The 13,344-nt window shown below is 48.8% G+C and overlaps 1 pseudogene; it reads left to right on the top strand.

Moving 5' to 3' along the window:
- Window positions 1–3,904: 3,904 nt before the first annotated feature.
- LOC108539910 (PR domain zinc finger protein 16-like) lies at window positions 3,905–5,873 on the top strand (annotated as a pseudogene).
- The last annotated feature ends 7,471 nt before the right edge of the window (window positions 5,874–13,344 follow it).

Below are 13,344 nucleotides of genomic sequence, written 5' to 3'. Positions count from 1 at the left end.
CACGGGTGGGCCAGGCTCAGGCATGTCCTGTCTCTGGCTCTATTGTCTGACAGGGACAAAGCTCAGTCCATGGAGGGCTGGGGGCAGAGGAGGAGAAGGGCAGTCTTGGTCACCAAAGGCGGCTCCGTCACGTCCAGGGCACCCTCCAAGGCCATCAGAATGAGAATCAGATTGAATTCTCATTTGTAATACAAAAATGTTTATTTTCAATCCAAATTCTAAATGAGAATTGGTAAAAAAAATAAAAATAAAAATAAGCTGGTCAGTAATATAGATGAGTGGGGTTGACACTTCTTCTCGTCTTTGTTTTTGAATTTCAGCCTCCATGATTGTTCTTTGTTGGGTCCAGAAAGAGTAAAATAAAAGTTGGCATTTCTAACTGAATCACGATGCTGGCGGGAGGCCTCATCTCAGCCTCCTTCCAGCCCAGGGAGTTGGAATTAACCCACAGGCAGCTTCCTAGGGTCTGCAAGTTGGCTGTGTTCTGTGATGTTCTCTGCGCTCAGACCTGCAGGACTTGTTCCCCAGTGAAAATCCGAGCTCCTGAAGACAAGGGAAGGCCTGAGAGGGGGTGCTGGTGAGCGCCCCTTCTATCACAGGCTCACCTTGCTTTCCTAGGAACACTCTGTGGGAAATTGGGGCACTGCCAACCCTTCCAGCCCTGCTTCCTCAACCCCAAAACCATGGGCAGACTCCAGTCCCATTGCTCCACCTCTTCCTTGGGTAAGTGACTCTGTGTCTCCCAGCCTCAGTTTACCAGTTCCAAAGCAGGCATACAAATACCATAGCACTTACCTGGGTGCTCACAGATTGATGCAAGTCTTCGCTGCATGCATTCTCTTAAGTTCTTTGAACAGGACCTGCCACACAGAGCTCCCACTAAACCCCAGGTGTTAGCCTTGTCAGTCAGACCTTTTGCACAGTGAACTCTTTCCCTGAAGAGTTCGCAGGCTTGAATCACTTTTCAAAGGCAGCATTGGCCGGGCGCGGTGGCTCAAGCCTGTAATCCCAGCACTTTGGGAGGCCGAGACGGGCGGATCACGAGGTCAGGAGATCGAGACCATCCTGGCTAACACCGTGAAACCCCGTCTCTACTAAAAAATACAAAAAACTAGCCGGGCGAGGTGGCGGGCGCCTGTAGTCCCAGCTACTCGGGAGGCTGAGGCAGGAGAATGGCGTAAACCCGGGAGGCGGAGCTTGCAGTGAGCTGAGATCCGGCCACTGAACTCCAGCCTGGGTGACAGAGCAAGACTCCGTCTCAAAAAAACAAAAAACAAAGGCAGCATTTTACAGACTTGTAGGGTGAGTATTTTTCACCCACCTCCTCCGTGCATCCTGTCTGAGGTTCCCACCTGGCAGTGCCAAGGTAAGTTGGTTTGTTCAACACTTTTCTGGGAAGCTGAGTGGCAGGCTTCCCAGAGATGTTTGGGATGGAGCCTTCCGAGCCCTGGAGCCTGGAGCTGAGGTGTGGAGCGCAGCCCCTGTTGGAACTGGATTCCACAGGCTCTGGGCACCCTGTGGCTTTTTTTCCCCTTCGTGATCTTGTTTTCTCCCAAACCAGTACTTTCTTAAGGTTCAGGTCAGTGCGCAGGGCCGGGACGCCTGGACACAAGCTGAGCATAAGATGGGCATCTGGGCATCAGTGGTATGCCGGCCCCGTCGGCCCCAATGCACACATTTCCAGGGCTCCTCTCTGCTGAGCAGCCCTTCTCTGTCAGCCAGATACTTAACTCTGTCCAAAGATGGCACCAAAAATCACATCTGGCAATCCAGCATTTGTGCCTCAGGGTGGATGCCATCCAGTCTGCCTGTTGTGGCCTCTCAGGGCCAGCATCCCACTAGAATCTCCATCTTGGGCACCAGTGACCCAGAGGGGCAGCCTCTAAGTAGCTGCCATTCAGGCTGCTGGGGTGGCCCAGGCCAAATACCAGCACATCCTCCTTTAGACGCAGGAAAGCTTCTAGTCAGCAAGGAGGTACCACTTCCTGGTAACCCCTGTACTGTCCAGACTGCAAAGCAGCCCATCCTTTTCTTAGGACTCTGAAAGGGCTCACGATTGTGGTGGTCTCTCTGACACAGGGAGGGAACAGGAAGTGACACCCCTCTTCCATCTGCTTCCTCTCTCCTGTTTCCTTGTTTCCTCAATCCTTAGGTTCAGGCCTTTGAGCCAACGTTCAGACTAAGTTCATTAAGACTCTGCTCAGTGCTGGGCAGCAGACCAGTACTTGGGCATGTGCTTACACACCCAAACACACTTTCTCATGAGCACACAAATGCACACACACATCACATGTGCATGCACATTCACACACAAGCATGAAGGTTAACACACACACAAGTGCAATTCCATAACACATGCACATTCACACATAAGTGTGTGCACACATATTCACAGGAGCACAAGTCCACACCCATTGACACATACAAACACGTCAACACACAATGTGCATGTTCACACATGTTCATGTGTGCACACAAAACATGCACACACAACACACATAACAGTCACCCATGGACACAAACATATATGTATAATATGTACACATGCATACATAACACACCATGTAACACACATGCATGTTAGGACAGTGTGCATTCATGCAAAGCAAAATACGCACTCACATGACCACACAAATATGCACAAATGGGCACAGGCCCAAACATACAGGCTTGCACAAACCACACATTTGCAGGTATGAAACCATGGCAATGCACACAAATATTCACACACATAGGCACATACAGAAACGTGCACATTCACACACATGCACATGAGTACATATGCACACTGACACAAACATGGGTGTAAATGCACAGACAGGCACACAAAGATGCACAAACGTGGATGCAGATATGCTGAAATATTCACACTCGTGCACACATGTTGCATGTGCACACACAGCTGCATGCTCACACACAAGATGCACATGTGCATTCACACACATAGTGTTGTTCAATTAATTTGGGAAAGAAAGAATGCAATAATCTCAGAGAAAAAGCTCTCAGCTAGAATTCCATGAGATCAGGCAGCCAAGGATTTCTGGTGAGCAAGAAGCTTGCTTAAATCATTGTTTCCATCGGGCTGTGTTTATGAAGCAATTTATCTTACAGAGAGAGACACATGCCGGGGGGTGTATGCACGTTTGTGTTTATGTGTGGGGGGTGTGTGTGTATGTGTGTTCCCTCCTTTCTTCTTAGAAAAGAAAAAAAAAAAAAAAAAAGTTGGCAATTCAGTGACACCCATTCACAGGCCATCAGGAAAAGAGCTAAGCCAGAGCCCCTGGGCCTCTCCTGGAGTCTGGCAGGGCCGGCACTGCCCTCTCCTGTTGAGAGAAGATATAGGCACTTGCCAGCTAGAGCCAGGCACTGTCGTTTTCATCCCAGTCCAAGATTTCTGGTAATAGCATTTTCACTTTTCTCAAACATTGCACCAGTCCCTCTCCATAGGGCCCCTGCCTGGTGTGACCTCCTATCCATGCCCACCTCCAGCCACTTCTAAAGGGTGGCTAAGTACTGCCAGGAGCCCCAAAGTCCTGGTTCCCCAAGCTGGGGCTTCCTGAGGGCCCCAGGAACTGTCTGTGTCACCCCAAAGGCTGCCTTCTCCTGGGTCCAGGTGGTAGGGCCTCAGGCAAAGAGGGGAGGTAGGAGAAAGCCAGGAACACTGTGAACTTCTACAGAGCAGGAAACCCAGTGTGTGTGGTCAATGTCCTCCTCTTACCCTTGCTAGAACAGCCGCAGAAGTGAAGAGGAAGGTAGGGCGGGCCCTAAGCCATGTCAACACATATCAGCTGATAGAGTTGCTGACACTATCACATGCCTTCATTTTGCCCATGCCTGGCCCTGGGGACCAGACTCTACTTGTCCAGGGACTTCTGAAAATTTTGGCTTCCCAGTTAGCAACACCATGGGGGAGGAAGGTGGAAACATCAGTGGCAAGCCCGTTCTCCAAGAGAGGGTTGAGGCACTGTGGGATCTGTCCAACTGGCCCAGGGAAAGGCACCAGTTGCTTTGCCAATCTGTGCTGGTCACTGGAGGCCAGCCCTGTGATGGGCACATGCACACTCATGTATGTTTCCATGTGCTCATGTGTGCATATGTGTGTATACTCACACATGCACACTGGCAGAATAAACACAAACCAGCACCCTATCACATGGACACTTACGCACACAGACACACATGAACACACATGCATATATGTGTGCATGCACACAAGCACACATACACAATACATACTTATGAACCCATGCCTCTGCACATGCACCCACACAGACTGCTTTGGGCCCCAGCCCCAGCACTGCTCCTCCATGTGCAGGGTTTCCTGGTAATTTTATACCGCATTTGTCTCTGCTTTCTACTGATGTTTTAGGTGAGGTCTGCCACAAGTCCTACACGTAGCTCTCCAATCTGAGCCTGTACAGGCAGATACACTCTGACTGCTGCATGCAGATTAAGTACAAGGACTGTGGCCAGATGTTCAGCACTACCTCCTATCTCAACAAGCACCCAGTGCTTCTGCGAGGGCAAGAACCATTACACATGGGGCATCATCTTTGTTTCTGACCTGCTCTTGACCCCCAGCCTCATGATGGACAAGACAAAACCTTCGCTCAACCACACCACCCTGGGCTTCACGGAGTACTTCCCCTCCAGGCTACACCTGGGAGCCTGCCCTTCTCCATGGCTCCTCCTGCATTCCCTGTGATTGCCCCCGGCTTCCCAGGCATCCTGCCTTCATCCTTGTACCCCTGGCCACCTCTGCTACCTTCCACACCACTGCTCAAGAACCTTCTGAACCACACCCAGGGCGCCAAACTCCCCAGTCCCCTGGCAAACCCGGCCCTGCCCCTGGTCTCCACCATCAGCAACAGTAGCCAGGGCTTCACAACAGCCACGGGACCAGAGGAGAATTTTTAGAGCCACCTGGAGACTCCTACACGGAGAAGCTGAAGACAAAGAACAGTGATGTGTTGAATGGCAGCGACTTTGAGGACGTTAACAGGACCATGAGGACCCACCTGAACATGACCATGGGGACAGGCTTGGACCTGGACAGTGACCCCAACATGGACAAGGGCAGTGGTAAGTCATCCGAGGGCAAGCTCGAGTTTGGGAGTGACTCAGCACCTCTGGGGGTACCAGTTTGGTGAGGTGCCTGTCTTCTATTCCCAGCACTCGTTCTTCCTGCCACCTGACCAGCAACTGCTGACTGCAATGGGCACTGCCTGGGACTCCATCAAGGCCATTGCATCCGTTGTTGAGAAGTACTTTGGCCCGGGCTTCATGGAGATGCAGGAGAAGAAGCTGGACTTGATGCCCTAACACTCAGCATTCCCTTTCCACCCCTCTCTCCAGCTGCCTTCTCTGGTCCAGCTCTCCCCAACCCACAGAAGTCAGAGGGTCCTGGTCCTGCCCAACTTTCCCCACTCCCTTTACCCCATCACAGAACAAGCCCTTACCGACAACTTGTTGGTCAAGGCTGAACCAAAGTTGCCCCAGGATGACCCCAAGGTTGGTGGCTTCAGTGTCAAGTGCCCCTTCCATCTCACCAGGAAGCCAAAGATACAACGCCCATCTTTTTCATGCCCAAGGGCCCCCCAGCCCCAACGTTCAGTGGGGAGCAGCCTCTGGACCTCTGCATTGGCAGCTAGGCCTGCACCAGACAGTACAGTGGGAGGTAGGCACCTCAGAAGAACCACAACTATGTTGAGCACAAGCTGGGAGAAGGAGAGGCTCTGCCACTGGTGTGCCCAGTGCAGATGTCCCAGCAGCCCCTGGTGCACTATGAGGAGCCCTTGCCATTATTTATGAACCCCATCTACAGCTATTCAGTGCCAAGGCCTCACCTGGTCTCCCTGGTGTGGGGGCTGTAGCAGGCGCTGGGTGGGCTCAGTGAGAGATAGTGTCTCTTTCAAAGTTCCTCAAGGTTGTCCCCTGGGTTTTGCTCACTTCAGGAAGATGCCTCAGTTCTTGGCAGGAAGGGGGGACAGGGTCTCACTCTGTCACACAGGTTGGAGTGCAGTGGCACGATCTTGGCTCACTGCAGCCTTGACCTCCCAGGCTCAAGCAATTCTCCTGCCTCAATCCCACAAGTATCTGGGACAACAGGCGCACGCCACCATGCGTGCCTAAATTTTGTAATTTTTGTAAAGATGGTTTTCGCCATGTTGCCTAGACTGGTCTTGAACTCTTGAGGTCATGTGATCTGCCCACCTTGGCCTCCCAAAGTGCTGGCATTACAGGTGTAAGCCACGACTGCCAACCTTTAGTCTGTCCTGTTGTGTAACCTTTTACTGTTTTCCAGAGAGGTGAAATATTTTGTAGATATGCATTATGTCTCTGAAATGTTATTATGCTAGCACAAAAAAATTGAGATGAACTCATAATAGTATCACTTCAACCCAAAGAACTATAGAATTTTGAAAATGTTCACTATAGTGGCTACTAAAACAAACTTGAATGAGAAATAGTAAACTACCAGTATGTAATATTATCTTTGAAACACTTCAAAAAGTATAAGCAATACAGAGGGAATGGGATACAGTTCGGTGTCTCTCCCCAATTCCAAATATATACCAGAATCTGGGGAAATAATGGCTGTCTCTGGAGAGTGATATTATTTAAATTATCATATAATTGAAAGATCTCCTATATTTCCCCTGACCTGTGGATTTATCTACTTTATTGTAGTTTAATCAATGCTAATGTTGCCACAGGTGAAGAAGAATGCATCATGGGAAGCTCATCAAGAGTTATCCAATCCCTGATGACCCAGGTCCCTATGTCACCTCCTCTATTGCACATGCTACATTGGTATAGGAATTAAGAAGAAATTATTTAGGCAGATAGTGAGGATATATGAAGGGAAACCTCAGTAAGGTTGTCCTTTTAATGAAAAGCAGCCCCTAAACCATTTCTTTTCTAACAAAGAGCATCCTCTAAAATTGAGCTGCAGACATAGGTAAGCTTGCACGGCTGAATGCCGGCAGCTGTGCCAATAGGAAAAGGCTACCTGGGGGCCAGGCATGTCCAACATGGTGGCTCCATCTTCCCTTTTCTTTGTCAACCACATGTACAGTGAGGAACAGATAATATGGTGCTGGTCAGGTAGAGAACCCGTCTGCATAATAAAAGATTAGGGTGGGATGCCCAGCTTCTTTGCAAGCTATGCAAACATCACACCTGGTCCAACCAATCTCCCAGGCCCTGTGTTAAATCAGACACTACCTCCTCAAGCTCTTCTATAAAACCCTGTGTATTTTACCATGAAATAAAAGGCATCAGAGCTTCTACTTTTCTGATAAAAGATTTAACAGCTTTCATTTTCTTTTAATCTAATTAACTAGAGCTCCTTCATATAAACATCACACACACAACACTTCTAGACAGGAGAAGATCTAGCAGTTGTAAGTTTTTCTTTCCCGTCTTATGACTTTCTGACTCATCTTATATTTCCCCCTTTCCTAAATAATTAGTCATTCTACTTTAGGACAGGAATTTCCCATATAAGATCCTTTCTCATATAAAATACCTTTCCTTCATAACCTTTCTAATCATAAATATATCTTCATATCCACAACTTTCTCCAGATCTCTCTCCCCTACTAATTTCTGATGCCCACCCAAATATAAAAGGTCAGGCAGGTAAAGCAAGGAAAAACAGAGCAGAGCCTTAGATTTTGAGAGGGACTTTTCTGCTTACAGTTCTTGGGGTTCCACGAGGAAAACAGAGGTCTCTCCTAAACTGGGCTCTGTGGCAACTTCTGTTTTTCCAAATGAGTCCCAACGCTATCAGAAATTACCTTAGATCCTCCCATATGGGCATCAAGAGTGGCAACAAGACAGACTAGGGAGATAATTCAGTCAACTGAGAAGAAAAAGAAAAACTTAGTGGTGTCCCCATTGTAAAGATGGATAAACTGAGGCACTATGCAGTTTAAAAACTCATGTTCACATGGAGTGAGGCTCCATAGCTCAGTCTCTTAACCATCCTGTAATTCTGCCAACTGTATGCCTAGTCACTGATATACTTGTATGGTAGCTCATGGCCTCCTTAGAGCTTAGAACCTGGGCTTCATTTCCTGCCCTATAGCTACATAATTTAGCAATTTTCCTCCGAATTTGTTGGATTCAATCCCATACATCTCAAAATTTATTAACATTACTGAATCTTAAAGGGGGCTGTGATGTCTTTATAGAAATATTAAACAACTTATAAACAAAGGACTGTATGAGATTCAACAGTATTCAAATTTCTATATGCATATATTCTATATGCTTTAAAATACTGAGGCAATGCATTGACAAACACACCTATGAAACTGCAACCAATCTACTCTGGGCAAAAATTTAGACATTATCTCTTCAAAATAAGCGATCTACTGGTACTTATGCATATTCTTACATGTAGCAACAATATTTTACATTCTCATAACCTTAAAAATAATTAAAATGTCAAAATTATAGGCCTTATACACTTCTGTGGGCTTGAAAAAATGATACAATATAGATTGTTTCTTTAAAATAGTCAATAAAATGCATAAACTTCTAAAGTAATCACTTAGAAAAGAGTTCCTATCAAAGGTAGAAATACTAGGAATAAAAGAGGGCTCAACACTGCAGGTTTTTAGAGGCAAAAGTTAATAAAGCTTTGTTTCTGGTTGTGAATCTTGGCCTTAAAACATTATACACACGATCCTCTCTCCACTTCCTTTTCCTGTTGCAAAGATGTGGTGGAACCAGGATCACTCATGCAGATGACAATACTCTTGAAAATGGTGAAAGAGAAATAAAGTGAAGGGAATATGGTTCACTTAATCTCATAAAGTGGAACTTACTACCTCCTTGATTCTTGTACATCTACAGACTAACATGTGAGAGGCGAAATGGCTGCTTGCTACTTTCATTTGATGCTTCATTTTTTTATTCCTTAACAACTGCTTACAACACGTTAACAAGATCGTGAAAGCATAGCTGTTCAAGTAACTGAATCATTATACAACTATTTTCTTTTCCTCATCCCTAAAACACAGTGATGGACTGATGATTTTAAAAATACAGCACACTGACAACTAGTTTATTTTTAACTCAGTTTTGCTTGTTGTTTCCTAAGGCCATTGCTTGGGATACATAAAATGAGGAGGAGGAGAAACAAGAATAGAAACAAAAAATAGGAGCATCAGCATAAGAAAATAAAGAGGAACAAGAAGATAATGATGAGAAGAAGAAAAAACAGACTGGAAGAAAAAAAAAACAGGTGAAGGAATTAGAAGGCCTATTATGTTACCTTTTTCCCCTCCCTGATTCATGAAATTTGAGTAAGTCCCAGACTATCACAACAAAAAAAAAACAAGCAAAAAGATATACAAATAGTCACTCCCTAAATTTTAATAAGAATAAGACTATGCTGCCACTCACACCTGGCCCAGTCAGGTGCCAGCAGGAGGAGGGTGCCCTCCAAAGACTGTAGGAGAAGGGAAGGACTCCTCCTTGCCATGGCTGTGCCTCCACTGCTGCCAAAGCCTTCCCTGTAGCACCCGCAGCTTCCTACCCACCCCAGGCCAGACCGTTCCCATAGCGCTCCTACTCCCCTCTTCCCTGGCCACAGATTTGCTGTTGCTGCCACCACTAATGCTTACACCAATACAATCACCTCTGCTGTCGCCCTCAATGCACTGACTCACTCTATAAGGCTCCTACCATCTGGCCACCGCTGGGCACCCTTTTACCGCTCTGGCCTCCTACTGCTCTGGTTGAGTTGCAATCTCCATCGTCGAGCTGCGAGCTGCAACCTCCATCACTGCCACCAACCACAGTGAGGCGAGCCACAGTGCCATGCCAATTGCAGGCTCCAGCCTCCAGCGTGTGGCAGATGGCTCCTCATTCTTCTCCTCAAGCCAGGCATGGAGCAGCTGGGCAGGTAAAACCAGAAAACCCTAGAACAGGATGCAGGGAGTGGTAGCATTAGAGCCTCACCTTGCCGTGCTGGCCATTGGGTGGCAGGGCCAGTTTCGGCACAAGCACTCACATTGACCCTCCAAAGTCCAGCCTCTCCTTTTGGCCCACGCTGGCCACGAACTAGAGCCTGGGATGGGGACTGGAGACACCACAGTGCCTGGCTCCCCACAGCACAGGAACAGCTCGGCGCCCTGGAGTGCTGGGAGTAGGAGCAGCATAAACTCAGACCTAGCCCTCCCCATTTGAGTGCGGACTACTGTTCCTGACGCCTTCACCCACAGGACCCTGTCCCCCCTGTGGTGCCTGCTACTCCATGCCTGGAGATCCCAGGCAATCTGCACAACACAGAGAAAGATGACACAGGCCTAGGAGCCACAGTGGGTGTGGGGGCCCTGCCATTCCCAGGATTCCCATGGAAATGCCGTTTGCCCTGCAAGCTTGAGCACCAGCAGGAAGAGATCGCCCTCTAGAGTTTGGAGTCTGGGGAGAGGAAGACAACCCCTTCCTTGGAGGCCACTGCTGTCACTGCCACTTCCACCGTCCACCAATGGCAGTGCAACTGCCGATAGTGCCCACAACCCATCCATGCCACTGGCATTGGAGCCCCATGCCATGCACAGTGCAGCCCCAGAGTGTTCCCAACTAGCCTCCCACTGTAGGCAGTGATGCCCTGGATAGTGCACACAACCCACCTGCCGCTGCAGGCAGTGTAACTCCTGATAATGCCCCTAACTAGCCCCCACTGCCAGCACTATAGTCCCCATAGTCCCACCAACCCCCTCTAACCATGGGCAGTTTAGCCCCAACAGCGCACCCAACTCGCCCCTAACTGCAGACAGTGCAACCCCCTGATCTGGCAACCAACCCAACCCCGCTGGGGGTAGTGTGGCCCTAGATAGTGCAGCTAACTGGCTCCTCACTTGCTTGTTGGGCAGTGCAGTCCCTGATAATGCAACCAACCCAGCCCCTGAAAGGGTCCCCAACCTGCCCTCCCACCACGCCATGGGCAGTGTAGCTCCCATACTGCACAGAACTCGCTCCCCCAGAGCCCCCCACAGCGGGCAACGCAACCCCAGATAGTGCCCCCAACCTGGCCCCTGCCACAGGCAGTGAAGCCCCAGATAGCGCCCCTAACCAGCCAGCACTCTGCCATAGACAGCAAGGCCCCAAATAGCACACCTAACCAGCCCCCAACTGCCGGAAGTGCAGCCCTGGATAGCGCACCAAAACCGCCCCTTGACAGCGCTGCAGGTAATGTGGCTTCCTCTGATAGCATACCCAACCCACCCCTTTCTATGGGCAGTGTGACAGCTGATAGGACCCCCAACCCAACTCCCACCAGCACTGCAGCCCTGAATAGGACCACAAACCCCACAGCCTCAGGCAGTGTATCCCCCTCTATCAAACCGAACTTGTCTCCCCAGCTGCTGGCAGTGCAGCCCCTGAGAGTGCACCTACCCCACAGCCTTTCTACCACTCTGGCAATGCTGCAGTCTCTGTCATCACCACCACCAACCACAGCAAGGTGAGCTGCAGTGCCACAGGCTCCTCACCTCTGCTGTCGCCTCCAGCAGGTAGCTCCCTGTTGTCCTACTCCTCTAAGCCGGGCAGAGCAACAGCTCGGCAAAGCACAGAAGTGCCTGGAATGGCCAGAATACCCCCTTCACCATGCTTTATATACTGACTGGATGAGCGCAAGTCTTAGGACAACCAATCAGAACATGCCAATAAAGTCCAATCACAAAAGGCCCAGAGGTTTTTCTCTCATCCAATCAGAACATGCAGTCCAGGAACCTCATTTGCATAACCTCTCTATATAAAGCATCCTGAGGGGGAGCCAGGTCATTCCAGGTTGTTCCCTATCTAACCACCCAGTTGCTCCGTGCCCGGCAAAGAGGAGGTGGAGGAGAAGGGAGAGCCCTTTGTGATATGCTGTAGGCTTGAGCCTATGGAACGACGGGCTCACCTCATCTGCGGCTGGTGGTGGTCATGGAGGTGACGGAGACTGCAGCACGCCAGAGGGGTAGGAGGGGGGAAATAGTTGTGAGGTAGATGTAGGGGGAAAAGAGGGTGGTGAGAGTGAAAGGGAAAAGAGGATGGTGAGTGAGCAGAAGAAGGCATTGCTGACTCTCAAAAGACAGTTGGGAAAAGATGGTGGGAAAAACAGTTTTGGGTAGATTGTGGGGAAAAGAGGGATGGTGAGCAGGAGGGGAAGTGGGATGGTCAGCAGGAGGGGGGATGGGATGGTGAGCAGGAGGGAGAGAAGGTTTTGCAAAAAGACAGTGGGGAAAAGATGGTGGAAGAAAGTTTTTGGGTAGATGGCGGGGGGGAAGAGGGTGGCAATGGTGGGGAACAGTGGCCCAGCAGGAGGGAGGTAAGGTTTGCAAAAAGACAGGGTTAAAACGCAGTGGGGGGGAAAAGATGGTGGGTAAAGAAAATATGGTGGGTAAAAAGATTTTGGTGGAGGGGAAAAGAGGGTGGCAAGTGGGAGGAGAGAAGAGGGGGTGCAGAGAGGGAGTGGGGAAGAGAGGGTGATGAGCATGAGGGACAGAGATTTTGTGAAAAGACGGTGGGGAAACATTTTGGGGAGTAGAGGGAGGGGGAATAGAGGGTGGCGAGCAGGAGTAGGGAGAAGGCTTTGTGCAAAGACTATGGGGAAGTGTTTTTGGATAGATGGAGGGGAAACGAGGGTGGTGAGCAGCAGGAGTGGGGAGAAGGCTTTGGGAAAAGACAGGGGAAAATGTTTTGGGGTAGATGCGGGAGCAAAAGAGGGTGATGAGAGCAGGAGAGGGAAAAAGACTGTGGCCAGGAAGAGGGGGAAAAAGAGAGTGGGGGGGAAACGGGAAAAGTTTTTGGGTAGATGGATTGGGGAAAAGGGTGGTGAGTGGGAGAGTAGAGAAGACTGCGAAAAGATGGTGAGGAAGAAGTTTTGGATTGGGGCAGACGGAGGAAGAAAAAGGGTGGGGAGAGGGAGAGTGCTGAACGTGGTCAGGAAAAGAAGGTGGGGAAGTAATGGTGAAGGACAAAGGTTTTAGGTAGATCTTTTTCTGATTTTTAAATCATTATTTGTATTTTCGCTTTTGAGTAGTTTGAATTCTTTATGTATTTTGTGTATTAACGCCTCGCCTGATGCATAGTTTGTAGATACTTTCTTCCATTTTCTGGATTCTTTCCTCTTCTATTGATTGCTTCCTCTATTTTGCAGAAGCTTTGAAGTTTAATGTAATTCCATTTGTCTATTTTTGCTTTTGTTGCTTGTGGTTTTGATGTCTATTTGAAAATTCCTGCTCCTAATCAATTTCATAAAGCATTTTTCCTGTGTTTTCTCCTCCGGTAGTTTCATAGTTTCAAGTCGTACATTTAAATGTTTATTTTGAGTTGATTTTGT

Source organism: Rhinopithecus bieti, unplaced genomic scaffold (assembly GCF_001698545.2).
Source record: "Rhinopithecus bieti isolate Rb0 unplaced genomic scaffold, ASM169854v2 scaffold_18923, whole genome shotgun sequence".
Classification (NCBI taxonomy): domain Eukaryota; kingdom Metazoa; phylum Chordata; class Mammalia; order Primates; family Cercopithecidae; genus Rhinopithecus; species Rhinopithecus bieti.
This window is presented reverse-complemented; position numbering and strand designations above follow the sequence as displayed.